The 14,321-nt window shown below is 35.3% G+C and overlaps 2 long non-coding RNA genes across 2 annotated transcripts in view; one reads left to right on the top strand and one right to left on the bottom strand.

Moving 5' to 3' along the window:
- LOC108254594 overlaps window positions 1-5,447 on the bottom strand; it is a 100,156-nt gene extending 94,709 nt beyond the window's left edge. The window contains exon 1 of the long non-coding RNA XR_001809919.2: window positions 5,390-5,447. This is a non-coding gene — a long non-coding RNA (uncharacterized LOC108254594). The remainder of the gene's footprint in view (window positions 1-5,389) is intronic.
- Window positions 1-14,321, top strand: part of LOC113465510 — a 32,443-nt gene that overhangs the window by 15,527 nt on the left and 2,595 nt on the right. The window lies entirely within an intron of this gene.

The following is a 14,321-nucleotide window of genomic DNA, read 5'->3' on the forward strand; positions in this document are numbered from 1 at the left end:
GGATAGTTTTATTGTCTTGATGACAAGAACAATTGGGAACTTGGTGAATGACATAAACCAGAAAGCCAATATGTAGCTATTGCTGATGGATGATGCACTGAATTCACTAAAGTACAATTTAAATTGAACCTCAAGTTAATGAAGAAGGCATCCCAAAAACTAAACCCCCTCCAATTTGTCTTGAAGATAGAAAAGATTTTAGCTCCGTTATATTTGACAGTTTCTTTGACGAACGTGTCCCAACTGTGCCACATCCTGGCGCATTCACAGAACTCTCAGACAAAGATAAAGACACTGTCAACCTTACAGAATGAGAAGAGCACGACTTGTCACCATGCAGAAGAAAGTGCACAATGAGGTGTTGGTGAACTTAGCGACACAACGTTATGGTTTGTGAAACGATATAAAGACTACACCGATGCTAATCATTCATACGTAAAGAAAAGCCGAGACTAGAAATATAGATAGTGTTCAAGAATTGACAACGATATAAAGAGTATAAAGACTACACCGATGCTAATCATTCATACGTAAAGAAAAGCCGAGACTAGAAATATAGATAGTGTTCAAGAATTGATGGTAAAGGATATAAAGAGTATAAAGACTACACCGATGCTAATCATTCACACGTAAAGAAAAGCCGAGACTAGAAATATAGATAGTGTTCAAGAATTGATGATAAAGAAAGCAACATATGAGATAAGTAGAAATGAAGCCGAAGAGAAAAAGAATCACATAAAAGGTATTATGGCAAACATGTGTTACAAGCTCGTGATCCGTGTTGTCACATAAGCAGATAACCATCATATAGAATTTATAGAACAACATAAACATTGACATCAAAAACAGGATCATAATAATACGAAACTCACTCGTTAGAAATGAGTTCGTTTACTCGATTGTGTTTACAAGTACACTTAGTCTTGTATTTTGCTTCACCCAATACTCAGCTCGTTACAAAATTGAAATGTATAAAGAGTGAGTGAGTCATGGAAAAAAGTGCCTAAAACAACTCTTTTCACATAATAATACACAAATTTAATATAGACACATACGAGTATTGAAAACAATGAAGTAAACAATCACAAAAATATACACATATTGCATAACATTTACCATGCTCGTACAACTGCAGAAAGAAGAATTTAGAATGTTTTCCAAAACCAGTAGACTACTCAATGAGTCAGATCCTAAAACATGTATAACTCAATCTTCAACTCCATGTAGGTATAGGTATGCGGAGTTCGTATCTAATTGATTGACTGAGTGGTTCTTCTTCATGACTCACTCTTCATACATCTCTACTACGAAATGAGCTTTATCTTCGGGAGACAGCTAATTTAAATCTAACTTTGAGTGTTACCTGCTATTGTTACAACTTGATTGTGTGTTAGCTGTTATTGTTATGTCGCGTTTGAAGGACAGTTTTGTTAATTCCTATCTTGTGTTAAGGTTTTCATGCCTCTCCAGGGACGAATGTCTTTTTTTATTATCATTTCTTCTTATGGTAATTTATTTCCAAGTTACTTTATACTCTTTCTGAGGACTATCTTCGGGAGACAGCTAATTTAAATCTAACTTTGAGTGTTACCTGTTATTGTTACAACTTGATTGTGTGTTAGCTGTTATTGTTATATCGCGTTTGAAGCACAGTTTTGTTAATTCCTATCTTGTGGTAAGGTTTTCTTATGCCTCTCCAGGGACGAATGCCTTTTTTTATTATCATTTCTTCTTATGGTAATTTATTTCCAAGTTACTTTATACTCTTTCTGAGGAAAAACCTAACTCAATTTTATACTTTTCTCCGTTTCTTATGAATTTTAAAAGACGAGCGAAGAGTGTGAGGTGGAAGAAATGTTACCTGTTATTGTTACAACTTGATTGTGTGTTAGCTGTTATTGTTATGTCGCGTTTGAAGGACAGTTTTGTTAATTCCTCTTGTGTTAAGGTTTTCATGCCTCTCCAGGGACGAATGGCTTTTTTTATTATCATTTCTTCTTATGGTAATTTATTTCCAAGTTATTTTATACTTTTTCTGAGGAAAAACCTAACTCAATTTTATACTTTTCTCCGTTTCTTATGAATTTTAAAAGACGAGCGAAGAGTGTGAGGTGGAAGAAAGTTTGAGTTAAAATAATGAAGAAATGTATGAATAAAAATACTCGCTTGACTTGTTCTAAAGTTGAAGAAATAAAGATAACACTGAAAAGATAATAGGAACCTACATAAATTAAAAATGTCAAAAGTAAGCATAGTGTTTGTTAATAATACAAAGTTACAAAGGCGCCAACGACCTTCTGTCCGTAGTGTTGAAGCACTAGCAAAGGTTGTTTTCAAACCAGCATCCAGTTTTGTCCTTTCAACCAAGGACACCACTTTAGGAGTCAACTCTTGACGAGGCTAATTCTTGAATAATTTACTACACACGTCCAAATCCAGATACTTGCCAATCCTAATGTTTCAGTAATTCGGGGAAGAGATGTGTATGTCCATCGTATTATAGCCCCGGGCATTAGGCTTATGATAGGTACTAGCCCGATTAATTGGTTCCAAATGGGTTCCATAATTTATAATGAAGAAATGTATGAATAAAAATACTCGCTTGACTTGTTCTAAAGTTGAAGAAATAAAGATAACAATGAAAAGATAATAGGAACCTACATAAATTAAAAATGTCAAAAGTAAGCATAGTGTTTGTTAATAATACAAAGTTACAAAGGCGCCAACGACCTTCTGTCCGTAGTGTTGAAGCACTAGCAAAGGTTGTTTTCAAACCAGCATCCAGTTTTGTCCTTTCAACCAAGGACACCACTTTAGCAGTCAACTCTTGACGAGGCTAATTCTTGAATAATTTACTACACACGTCCAAATCCAGATACTTGCCAAACCTAACGTTTCAGTAATTCGGGGAAGAGATGTGTATGTCCATCGTATCATAGCCCCGGGCATTAGGCTTATGATAGGTACTAGCCCGATTAATTGGTTCCAAATGGGTTCCATAATTTAGAAACCAGTATGGGATTTCCTAACGTTTCAGTAATTCGGGGAAGAGATATGTATGTCCATCGTATTATAGCCCCGGGCATTAGGCTTATGATAGGTACTAGCCCGATTAATTGGTTCCAAATGGGTTCCATAATTTAGAAACCAGTATGGGATTTCTTGAGATTTTTTTCTTTCGTATTTTAATAGTTTGATTATTTTAAATGGTCTTCTAAAATCTTCATCATCAAAGTGCCTGTGTAGAGCGGCTACTAATAGTTTGATTATTTTAAATGGTCTTCTAAAATCTTCATCATCAAAGTGCCTGTGTAGAGCGGCTACTAGTTTTCAACATTTACAAGTTGCCCAGATAATTATGTTTGAGGAGCTATCAGAAGATAAGATTTGTTTTGATTAGAATGTACAGGGTGGACCTGATAGCAAGTGATCCGAGTGACTGACAGAGTATTGCAATACTATACTAATAACTTGGAGGCACAGTTTTTGACATTTTCTCGTAATCTATTGCACTTGCAAATTGCACATCCACTAATCATATTAGTGGACGATAGCAAGTGATCCGAGTGACTGTGACAGAGTATTGCAATACTAATAACTTGGAGGCACAGTTTTTGACATTTTCTCGTAATCTATTTGATAGCAAGTGATCCGAGTGACTGTGACAGAGTATTGCAATACCAATAACTTGGAGGCACAGTTTTTGACATTTTCTCGTAATCTATTGCACTTGCAAATTGCACATCCACTAATCATATTAGTGGATGTGCGTCCATGTCTCTGACCCATATAGCACTACAACTACATGTCCATGTCTCTGACCCATATAGCACTACATTTTGTAATGATAATAAATTTTGTAATGATAATAAATTGTGATCTATTGACCCTCTGTTTCCTGATATCTTTAGTTCATCTCGAATACTGTTTCCAACAGTCCCTTTTAGCCTGCAGTTCCAATAGATTCTCGTTTATTTAGTTTAATTTTTTTTGTAATGATAATAAATTGTGATCTATTGACCCTCTGTTTCCTGATATCTTCAGTTCATCTCGAATACTGTTTCCAACAGTCCCTTTTAGCCTGCAGTTCCAATAGATTCTCGTTTATTTAGTTTAATTTTTACCTACCTACATTCTTTTGTTAATTTTCACCTGGTTTGGAGCATCTCTCTTTGACTCATCCTGTACATGGTCGGAAAAGAAATTATCATAAAATTCGGTCCCCCTCATCTTTTCCTTAGTGGTCTAATGAGTTTTGATTTTAATAGCTTCTTGATTTTAACGAAATTTAAATAATCAAATATCTCCTCGTATTATCTTGATAGTATCTTGTGACAAACTGTGTTGTCTTTTAATTTTATTCAATTAAGTACAAGAGCCGGTAGTCAGGGGTAACAGCTAGGGGCGGTTTTAAGGGGGAATGAGGGTTTCGGTTTAGGGCTTCTGAGACAGTTTTCTTAAAGTTGAGATTTAAATTTTCTTAAGTAACATTGATTGCACACATTGAAAGGCAGCCTTGATTGGTGCAATAAGTGTGAGATCTTATTTAAGAGTCCTCAGTATTTCTAGTATAATTATTATCGGACAAACATTGAATCCTTGGAATAAGGGTTTCGGTTTAGGGCTTCTGAGACAGTTTTCTTATAGTTGAGATTTAAATTTTCTTAACTAACATTGATTGCACACATTGAAAGGTAGCCTTGATTGGTGCAATAAGTGTGAGATCTTATTTAAGATTAAGAGTCCTCAGTATTTCTAGTATAATTATTATCGGACAAACATTGAATCCTTTACCCTTTATGGACCTTCTAGGGCCATATCTTAAACAGTCCTGCCTTTTGAGGGACTGAATTTTTGTGTTGAAAAAATAGAAAGTAATCCTCATCTTATTAGAAAATTAAGAATTATAAGAAATACTATGGACACGCTACTATGGATTTCATATAATCTTGATTCTTGGAATCCAAAAGTTTGATTACTCGTGATGTAAAAGTTTAGGAAAGCAATAAACTTTAATAAAACTGTTGAACAAAAATTTAAATAATCAAAAAGGAATTCGAGGTCGGTTAAGTCGTAAGGTCCTGGCTTGAACTTGAACGTTTACTTATGAGTGAGTTCTGAAATTTAAAATGAAATATGAATCATGTGAAAGTACAGAAGCAAAACAACGTTTTTTTTTTCTCAAGAGTTTGGATATAGGTAGGGAATTTTACCTACCAAGGTCTTATCGTCCCGAAAGCGAAGAGAGGAGGACAGGATAGAAGAAAGCCAGCCGTTCCGAGAACGAATCTTATCTGTTGGGGATAAAATCTGCCCCGGGAGGGAATCGAACTCACGACCTAGTGCAAATAATCAAACACATACAAAGTATTGCATTAAAGTTTCTTACCTTCTAATGTTCAGTTGCTAATGTTCTCATAATAAACACTGAGAAGAATCCTTTATCCTGAAACAAATATTATGAGAGAGTCAGTGAGACCAAATTTACATATAATTGTTCTAAATTTAATACATATATGAATTATGAACTTACACACAGTAAGTAAAGTACCTATTCAGCGAACAATCACATTTATGAATAATCACATGTAACAAATATTCATATAAATGTTCAACGATATTATTTATTATTTCAATGTTCTTAGATTTTTTGGACATAAACTGAATTCTACTTGGCGAAGTAGGTTGCCAGTTCTCTGTAAAAATGTAAATAATATAGCTTAATGTTAAAATGTTCATTAGGTTGCTTGGGAAAAAAACCTACAAACATTACGACGTACCCTATCATTACGTGATTATATGTGGTTAAGACTGCATATCGATGATCGCACGGACAGTTATTCATATTTCTGTGTTCAAACCATTTGTTGAACATTCATATTACGGTAGCCAACTACGCGTGTAAGTTCACCGGCTTGAGTAGTCTCATGTTAGTGATGTTAGCCACATTCAGGTTGGAAACAGTAGCCACCGATCGGTACACAAGGTAAATGATGGGCGTGGCTTGTAGAGATCAAAGATCAAGATCTGCTAAATTGTGGATTCCGAAGATGTAGAAGAACTAGATAAGTAATGATGACCTCTATGAAAAGAGTACCGATTGGGACGTGAAAGCCCGAAAATCTGGCAACCACAACGCTCATCTCATAACTCGTAATTTCAATTTTCAGACGAAGCAACTGAATTAAGGGACCTACCTACTACATACTCGTACGTCTACGATAAAATTAATTCTCACATCGTGGATCTTTGGGTGTAAATTTTGCCTAGCTCCAGGATTTTTGTGTGCAAAATTTACATTTTTCCCACTTTCAGCTATTGGACGGAACAGGGGTTGAACACAGTAAAAAAAGTGGAGGATTCCCCTCTCATATATTTTTTTTGCTGAAATAGCTCAGGTAGTACGAGCATACGTGGCAATCGTAATAAAAAAATACATTATGTACTAATTTTTACTTCTTTTTGCAGCCTTGATAGGTGCAATAAGTGTGAGATCTTATTTAAGAGTCCTCAGTATTTCTAGTATAATTATTATCGGACAAACATTGAATCCTTTACCCTTTATGGACCTTCTGGGGCCATATCTTAAACAGTCCTGCCTTTTGAGGGACTTAATTTTTTAGCTATTCAATTTTTGGAGACTTTGACTTCCTTACTTGTGTTGAAAAAATAGAAAGTAATCCTCATCTCATTAGAAAATTAAGAATTATAAGAAATACTATGGACACGCTACTATGGATTTCATATAATCTTGATTCTTGGAATCCAAAAGTTTGATGGTTCCAAGGCACTTGTGTACCGATTTCAGTTTTTCTATGATGCTATGATTATATTGATTATGTAGTGATTAAGAAGTTGTAGTATGTCTTTTTAGTCTATTAGTGTTTATTTTGCTCCATTTTTGTTGCAGAAACCCAAAGAGTGTCTTTCAACAAAAGAGACTAGAGACATTGGGGGGGTTTTATGTCAAGTATGGTCAAGTTCAATACCTACTATCTACACAGGATCTACTAGTTCTATCTAGGTAGTTATCTATCGATCTAAAACAAAATTATCCAGGGAATCAAGTAGAGGATAGGCTTATAGCAACGTTCAAAAAAGATAAATTCTGCGAATAGCCAAATGTGTGTACCCAAAATTGGCTATTCGCATTCCCAAAGGGTTAGAATATTGGGGTATGAAATGGAATACATTTTTATAAAAGCCCCAAATCCAAAACCCTAGGTGGAAACTTCACTGAAAATAAATGCTCAGTCTAGTCTGCCTCTGTATATTAGACTATAACTTTTTATGTACAGAACGTTTCGAAATTTATGGTATCGGACTTGAATCCAAACCGCGCTCTGTTATGGGCCCTTTGGGACGAAACCCGAGCTATTTATTAAAAGACTGGAGCTTTCAATCGGGGCCCTCGTATTATATCTTTGTCACAGCTTTTATTACAAGCTTTAGCTCTTAGTGACCCCTTTTCAGCAGGGTTAGCGTTTCCGTACGAGTATTCACATGACAGGATGTGGAAAATGTTGTACCTACCCATTTACGGTAGGTACCTGTTTCAAAAGAGACATGGTCATTATTACAACCTATTCAAGCTATTCATTTTAATAAGTAACACTTTGTCCATATTCTTTTCCAGATTGTAACGTGCTCATGATGCTCGAGCTATTGCCCCTTTGGAATCAGTTTGGATGGCCAGACATCCAGAGAATCTATTTTGTTTCTACTTAGTCATTCATCTCTTCGATTAGATTAGAATGTGAATAATCAAACACATACAAAGTATTGCATTAAAGTTTCTTACCTTCTAATGTTCTCATAATAAACACTGAGAAGAATCCTTTATCCTGAAACAAAGATTATGAGAGAGTCAGTGAGACCAAATTTACATGTAAGATACGAAGGATTGTCTCTCATATTGAGAGACAGTCCTTTGACGTGAGAGATAAGATTAGTGTAAGAACTCATACAGCAAGAAGCAATGTTGACGGAATCCAAAAACAATTGAAATCATACTGAAGTAGAGGTACATTTCGATGTCTCATCAGATGCAATCATGAGAATTATAATATTTTTTTCACTAAACAGGTAATCAAATAAGCATCATCGGGTAGAGGTACATTTCGATGTCTCATCAGATGCAATCATGAGAATTATAATATTTTTTTTTCACTAAACAGGTAATCAAATAAGCATCATCGTCTTCATAGATAATATTATGGGAATAGAAAATTGGATTAGACGCTCATCACAAATTACGTTATCATAGCTTAACCTAGATATTATTATAAATTGATGTCTTGATATTCACCATGCTCTGAATAGAGAAGAGTAGGGTACTCTATTCTCTAAGGAGTAGAAGGCCTAGAAAAGTGACTTAACACATTTCTATCCAACATTGTTCGAGAGAAATTTTTTTCTAGATTTTGTTACACATTACCAGTGGATTGAACATTTTTTGACACGATTGTTAAAAATATTTTCTCCATGGGAAAAGAGACTGAACATGAGTATTCAAATCGAACGCAGGCAGACTATCGCTTTTCGTGATGTAAAATGTCAACATGTGTCAAGTAATACTCACGACTATTATGAGAGAGTCAGTGAGACCAAATTTACATATAATTGTTCTAAATTTAATACATATATGAATTATGAACTTACACACAGTAAGTAAAGTACCTATTCAGCGAACAATCACATTTATGAAACATGTAATTGTTCTAAATTTAATACATATATGAATTATGAACTTACACACAGTAAGTAAAGTACCTATTCAGCGAACAATCACATTTATGAATAATCACATGTAACAAATATTCATATACATAAATGTTCAACGATATTATTTATTATTTCAATGTTCTTAGATTTTTTGGACATAAACTGAATTCTACTTGGCGAAGTAGGTTGCCAGTTCTCTGTAAAAATGTAAATAATATAGCTTAATGTTAAAATGTTCATTAGGTTGCTTGGGAAAAAAACCTACAAACATTACGACGTACCCTATCATTACGTGATTATATGTGGTTAAGACTGCATATCGATGATCGCAACTGAACATGAGTATTCAAATCGAACGCAGGCAGACTATCGCTTTTCGTGATGTAAAATGTCAACATGTGTCAAGTAATACTCACGACAGATGGTGTTGCGATAAAATTTATGATGGTTCAACTTGAAAACTCAACGACTCTACTGTTTCTGTCAAGCAAGATTATGTCGTAAGAAAAAGTCACTGAGGACCGGAGGAGTGAGGGAAAAAATAAATATGAACTTGTTTTTGTGTGTGAGAGAGGGAGGTTTGACAGATTCGTATAAGCTTAACCCTTAGGGCAATTGCCCCAACACCTAAAAAGCCCATTTTTGTGTATGGAGTTAAGCTGAGGCTTAATAGAGGGATCTGTAACTGCGAAGCTCTTATCGTCCCGAAATCAAAGAGAGAAGAAAGACAGGATAGAAGAAAGCCAGCCGTTTCGAGAATAAACCATATATGAGAATACTAGCTGAATTCCGTCGCTTCGCTCCGGAATCCCGCTAGTTCATCCCGAGGCATGGCCAAACTTGTAGAAAAGGCATGGCCGAACTTGTAAAAATTAATAAAAAAATACGGTCAAAAATACGGTCGAGCTGCGCGCTCCCTATTAGCTGCATAGTTATCAAACTAAAAACATAAACGAAACTCAAATATTAGGCGAGCGAGGAAAAGTTTTCTCTCCCGCAGTCTCTGCACTCTGTGTATTTATGGTGATTTTAGCGATCAAAAATTGATCATATCTCAGGATCGGTTTAGATTTTCGCAAAATCCTTTCTTATTGCACACCTAGACCATAAAAGGAATATTCCTACCAAATTTCAGCTTTCTAGGTGTTGTGGTTCTAGAGATAGAGCGATCAGTGTGTGAAATGTGAAATGTGAATGAGTGAATGGATCTCGTTCTTATAATATAAGAAATCCGCCCCGGGTGGGAATCAAACCCGCGACCTAGCGCTTAAAAGGCAGACGCGCTACCTCCAAGATAACTAGGCTGACATGAATTTTGTTCACAAAGGAAGGGCGCAAAACTGCCAGAGATAAGTCAAATGAACATAATTTAGTAGGTAATGTAGGTAGGTAGGTACCAATAATAAAATTATTTCTTAACACATTTATCTGTACGTCTATAGGTACCTACCTAATAAAGAAAGTGACGATTTGATGATAAGCGGAACAAATAATATTCAAGAATATTAGGCAGATAGGCACCTACATATTTCAATAAGAAAGTCTTCAACATATAAAGTAGAAAGATAAATGGAGCTGGAGAAAGAGGTAGGCAGTATAATCGACGATACAAGAAACCTCTAATCCAAGGACTCAGTGAATCTGTACCAAAAGATCCAGAGCATGTGGATATTAACAAGAGGAAATGTGGATATAATATGTAACTAAACATATACGTATTAGTTCCATAACCTAGAGTCCTAGATTGATGACAACAAATGAAACATGTTAATTTTATGCCAACAGAGGTAATTACATACATTATATTCTTTACTTTTCTTATGTTTATGGATACTAGTGGACATACCTTGTTAAACCAAGAAGGGAAATTTTTAATCCGACGTATATCTGTGTCAAATTTTGGGTTAAGAACACGTGTCAGAACAATTAGTTGTTGGTGATCATTTACTAATCCATTATAAGCATATCTTACCTACAGGATAAATGGATAAACTGTTTATATAAAACGTTAATTCGTAAGCTCGTATATTAGAAATAATCTGAAAATAAATGCCAACCTACACTTTATCTGGACAGTGAAAAAGAATTCAAGCCTGGACCAAGACGATTGTATCTTTGTATCCGAAGATATAGTTGAAGCTTTGATAAATAGGAGAATATAAACTATCCGAAATTATTCGAACAAAAAAATTGTCAGAAATAACAAATTTATGAGAGTTCTTTCATTCTTGGTTTTAATTGTGTAGTTCGCCTACTTTAAATTTCTTTGGGAGTCATCCCAGAACCTCATTCGAAGTGGATTGGATTTCTGCCGTATACGGACCACACTACAATACGATTTAACCATTCATAAAATATTATTTTTTAATTAAATAAAAAATAACCAAACAAATTAAATGTTCTTGATAGCCATGCTAACTTGCCAACCATTCCAGATAGCCATGCTAATTGCTAACCCTATTATACTTCTGTGATTTGTGTGTAAAACAACTTTTCGTATAGCTTTGTAAAGTTCTTCAATACAACTCCTATTCCTACATCCATTTAGTTACTGTCAAGATTGAAAAAGTATTGAGCACCTAATCTTGAGATATTAGAAGTTTGTTTTTATCGTTAATCTTATGGAATTACTTAGTGAAAATGTAATGAACAGCCGTTCAATGTTCTTAACTGAGATATCCGTATTGGCGCCTGCACATCGAACTTGTCCACAGTTGTGAATTGACATAAATAGTTGCAATATCAATCATTAGGTATTTCTAACGTAAGTTACCTGTCATTAATTAATTTATGAACTTCATGATTTCCAAGTAACAAGTTGGCAGACTGATTTGTAGTATTTTTTTGAGTTCCAAGGCACTTGTGTACCGTTTTCAGTTTTTCTATGATGCTATGATTATTGATTATGTAGTGATTAAGAAGTTGTAGTATGTCTTTTTAGTCTATTAGTGTTTATTTTGCTCCATTTTTGTTGCAGAAACCCAAAGAGTGTCTTTCAACATAAGAGACTAGAGACATTGGGGGGTTTTATTCTTTGATTACCATGATACCATGTCAAGTATGGTCAAGTTCAATACCTACTATCTACACAGGATCTACTAGTTCTATCTAGGTAGTTATCTGTCGATCTAAAACAAAAATATCCAGGGATTCAAGTAGAGGATAGGCTTATATAGCAACGTTCAAAAAAGATAAATTCTGCGAATAGCCAAATGTGTGTACCCAAAATTGGCTATTCGCATTCCCAAAGGGTTAGAATGGCGGCTGGTGGGGCATGTGCTGAAGAGACATTTTCCATCTGTTGCATCTTTATTCTTCACCATTCGCTAAGAAAGTTTCAAAAATATCTTTGCTTATAATTTTACCTACATAATTATGTACAGTTTACGTATGTACATACTTGGTAGTAGCTTGGCACATAGTTACATTCTAATTTTGCTGATGCGGCTGGTGGGGCATGTGCTGAAGAGACATTTTCCATCTGTTGCATCTTTAATTCTTCGCCATTCGCTAAGAAAGTTTCAAAAATATCTTTGCTTATAATTTTACCTACATAATTATGTACAGTTTACGTCTGTACATACTTGGTAGTAGCTTGGCACATAGTTACATTTTAATTTTGCTGATATTTTCCGGTCGAAGTTCTTTCATTCGGTAGCTAATTTATTGTTTTCGCCTACGAATAGATCTATCTATCTGCTAAAGACACACATTATTCCATCTATGAACTAGATGAATTGATCGTTGTGTTATTGACAGTTGGAATTGGAAGCATATTTTCTCCCTCTATTTACACTATAAAAGCCCCAAATCCAAAACCCTAGGTGGAAACTTCACTGAAAATAAATGTTCAGTCTAGTCTGGCTCTGTATATTAGACTATAACTTTTTATGTACAGAACGTTTCGAAATTTATGGTATCAGACTTGAATCCAAACCGCGCTCTGTTATGGGCCCTTTGGGACGAAACCCGAGCTATTTATTAAAAGGCTGGAGCTTTCAATCGGGGCCCTCGTATTATATCTTTGTCACAGCTTTTATTACAAGCTTTAGCTCTTAGTGACCCCTTTTCAGCAGGTCCTCGTATTATATCTTTGTCACAGCTTTTATTACAAGCTTTAGCTCTTAGTGACCTCTTTTCAGCAGGGTTAGCGTTTCCGTACGAGTATTCACATGACAGGATGTGGAAAATGTTGTACCTACCCATTTACGGTAGGTACCTGTTTCAAAAGAGACATGGTCATTATTACAACCTATTCAAGCTATTCATTTTAATAAGTAACACTTTGTCTCAGCAGGGTTAGCGTTTCCGTACCAGTATTCACATGACAGGATGTGGAAAATGTTGTATCCATTTACGGTAGGTACCTGTTTCAAAAGAGACATGGTCATTATTACAACCTATTCAAGCTATTCATTTTAATAAGTAACACTTTGTCCATATTCTTTTCCAGATCGTAACGTGCTCATTATGCTCGAGCTATTGCCCCTTTGGAATCAGTTTGGATGGCCAGACATCCAGAGAATCTATTTTGTTTCCACTTAGTCATTCATCTCTTCGATTAGATTAGAATGTGAACTGTGTTCATTGGTTTTCGTTAATTTTGCTGACGGGGAAAGGAGAACAGGTCGTGTCATTGCTCTTGTGAAGCCATCAGTCCTAATGAAATATTTTTTTGTCCGTTGTATGAGTACACTGACAGGTAATAATTATGTTTTACAAGTGTATCAGGTTTCCTGTGGTATTTATTGACGTTTTATTAATGCTATTATGTATTGTATCGTTCTAGGTTTGGGCTCAGATATACTGTCGGGCGGGGCGGCTGGTCATCTGGAGACTAAACACTAAGTGAAGAAACACATAATGGAATTAACGCTAAGCCTAAACTAGAGCTTAGTGGGCCTGTTATGTAGGCACTACTTAAGCCTGTTGTTTTGTAGGCACTAAGCATGTTATGTAGGTACTGATGTACTAAGAATCTAATATTGCACACTAAACAGTGCTGGATAACGTTTTAAATCTGTCAAGAGAGAGAAAATAATAATAATAATACCTGCCCCAGTAGCGTAGTGCTCAACGTGGTCCCTTGGTAAACAGGAGGGTGCGGGTTCGATCCCAGTCAAAGACACTCGAGCCATGGAATTTTATCCTAGTTTATTCGAGAATTGGACCACCATTTTGATTAGCTCCGATTTTGGTTACGATCAGGTAATGGGGTTTTTCTAAAGGTTAATGTACTTGATCACTCATGATACATAGTTTGAAGCATAGTGAGCACTTACATATATGTATGTTAGAAATGTCGGACGATAATATCTTGTACATGTCCTACATATCGTCGGCCCGAACCACTGCATTCACGCTTTTAGTGTAAAAAGTCCTCCCGGCTTTACTCAAGAAAAATGTCAAATAAATTTTATAAAAAAACTCGGGGAAAGATGACGTGTTAGAAGTGTTTCATTGTACAAATGGCATAAGCAATTTTGTAAAAATTTCGTTTACGGATGACATCGGCATATACAAAAAGGTCGTCTTAAAAAGGCTATGTGTACTATTGGAGTTTTAACACTTAAAAAGGTGAATGCGGAGAAGCAGGA

The sequence above is a fragment of the Diaphorina citri genome, unplaced genomic scaffold (genome assembly GCF_000475195.1).
Source record: "Diaphorina citri unplaced genomic scaffold, Diaci psyllid genome assembly version 1.1 scaffold119, whole genome shotgun sequence".
Taxonomy (NCBI): domain Eukaryota; kingdom Metazoa; phylum Arthropoda; class Insecta; order Hemiptera; family Psyllidae; genus Diaphorina; species Diaphorina citri.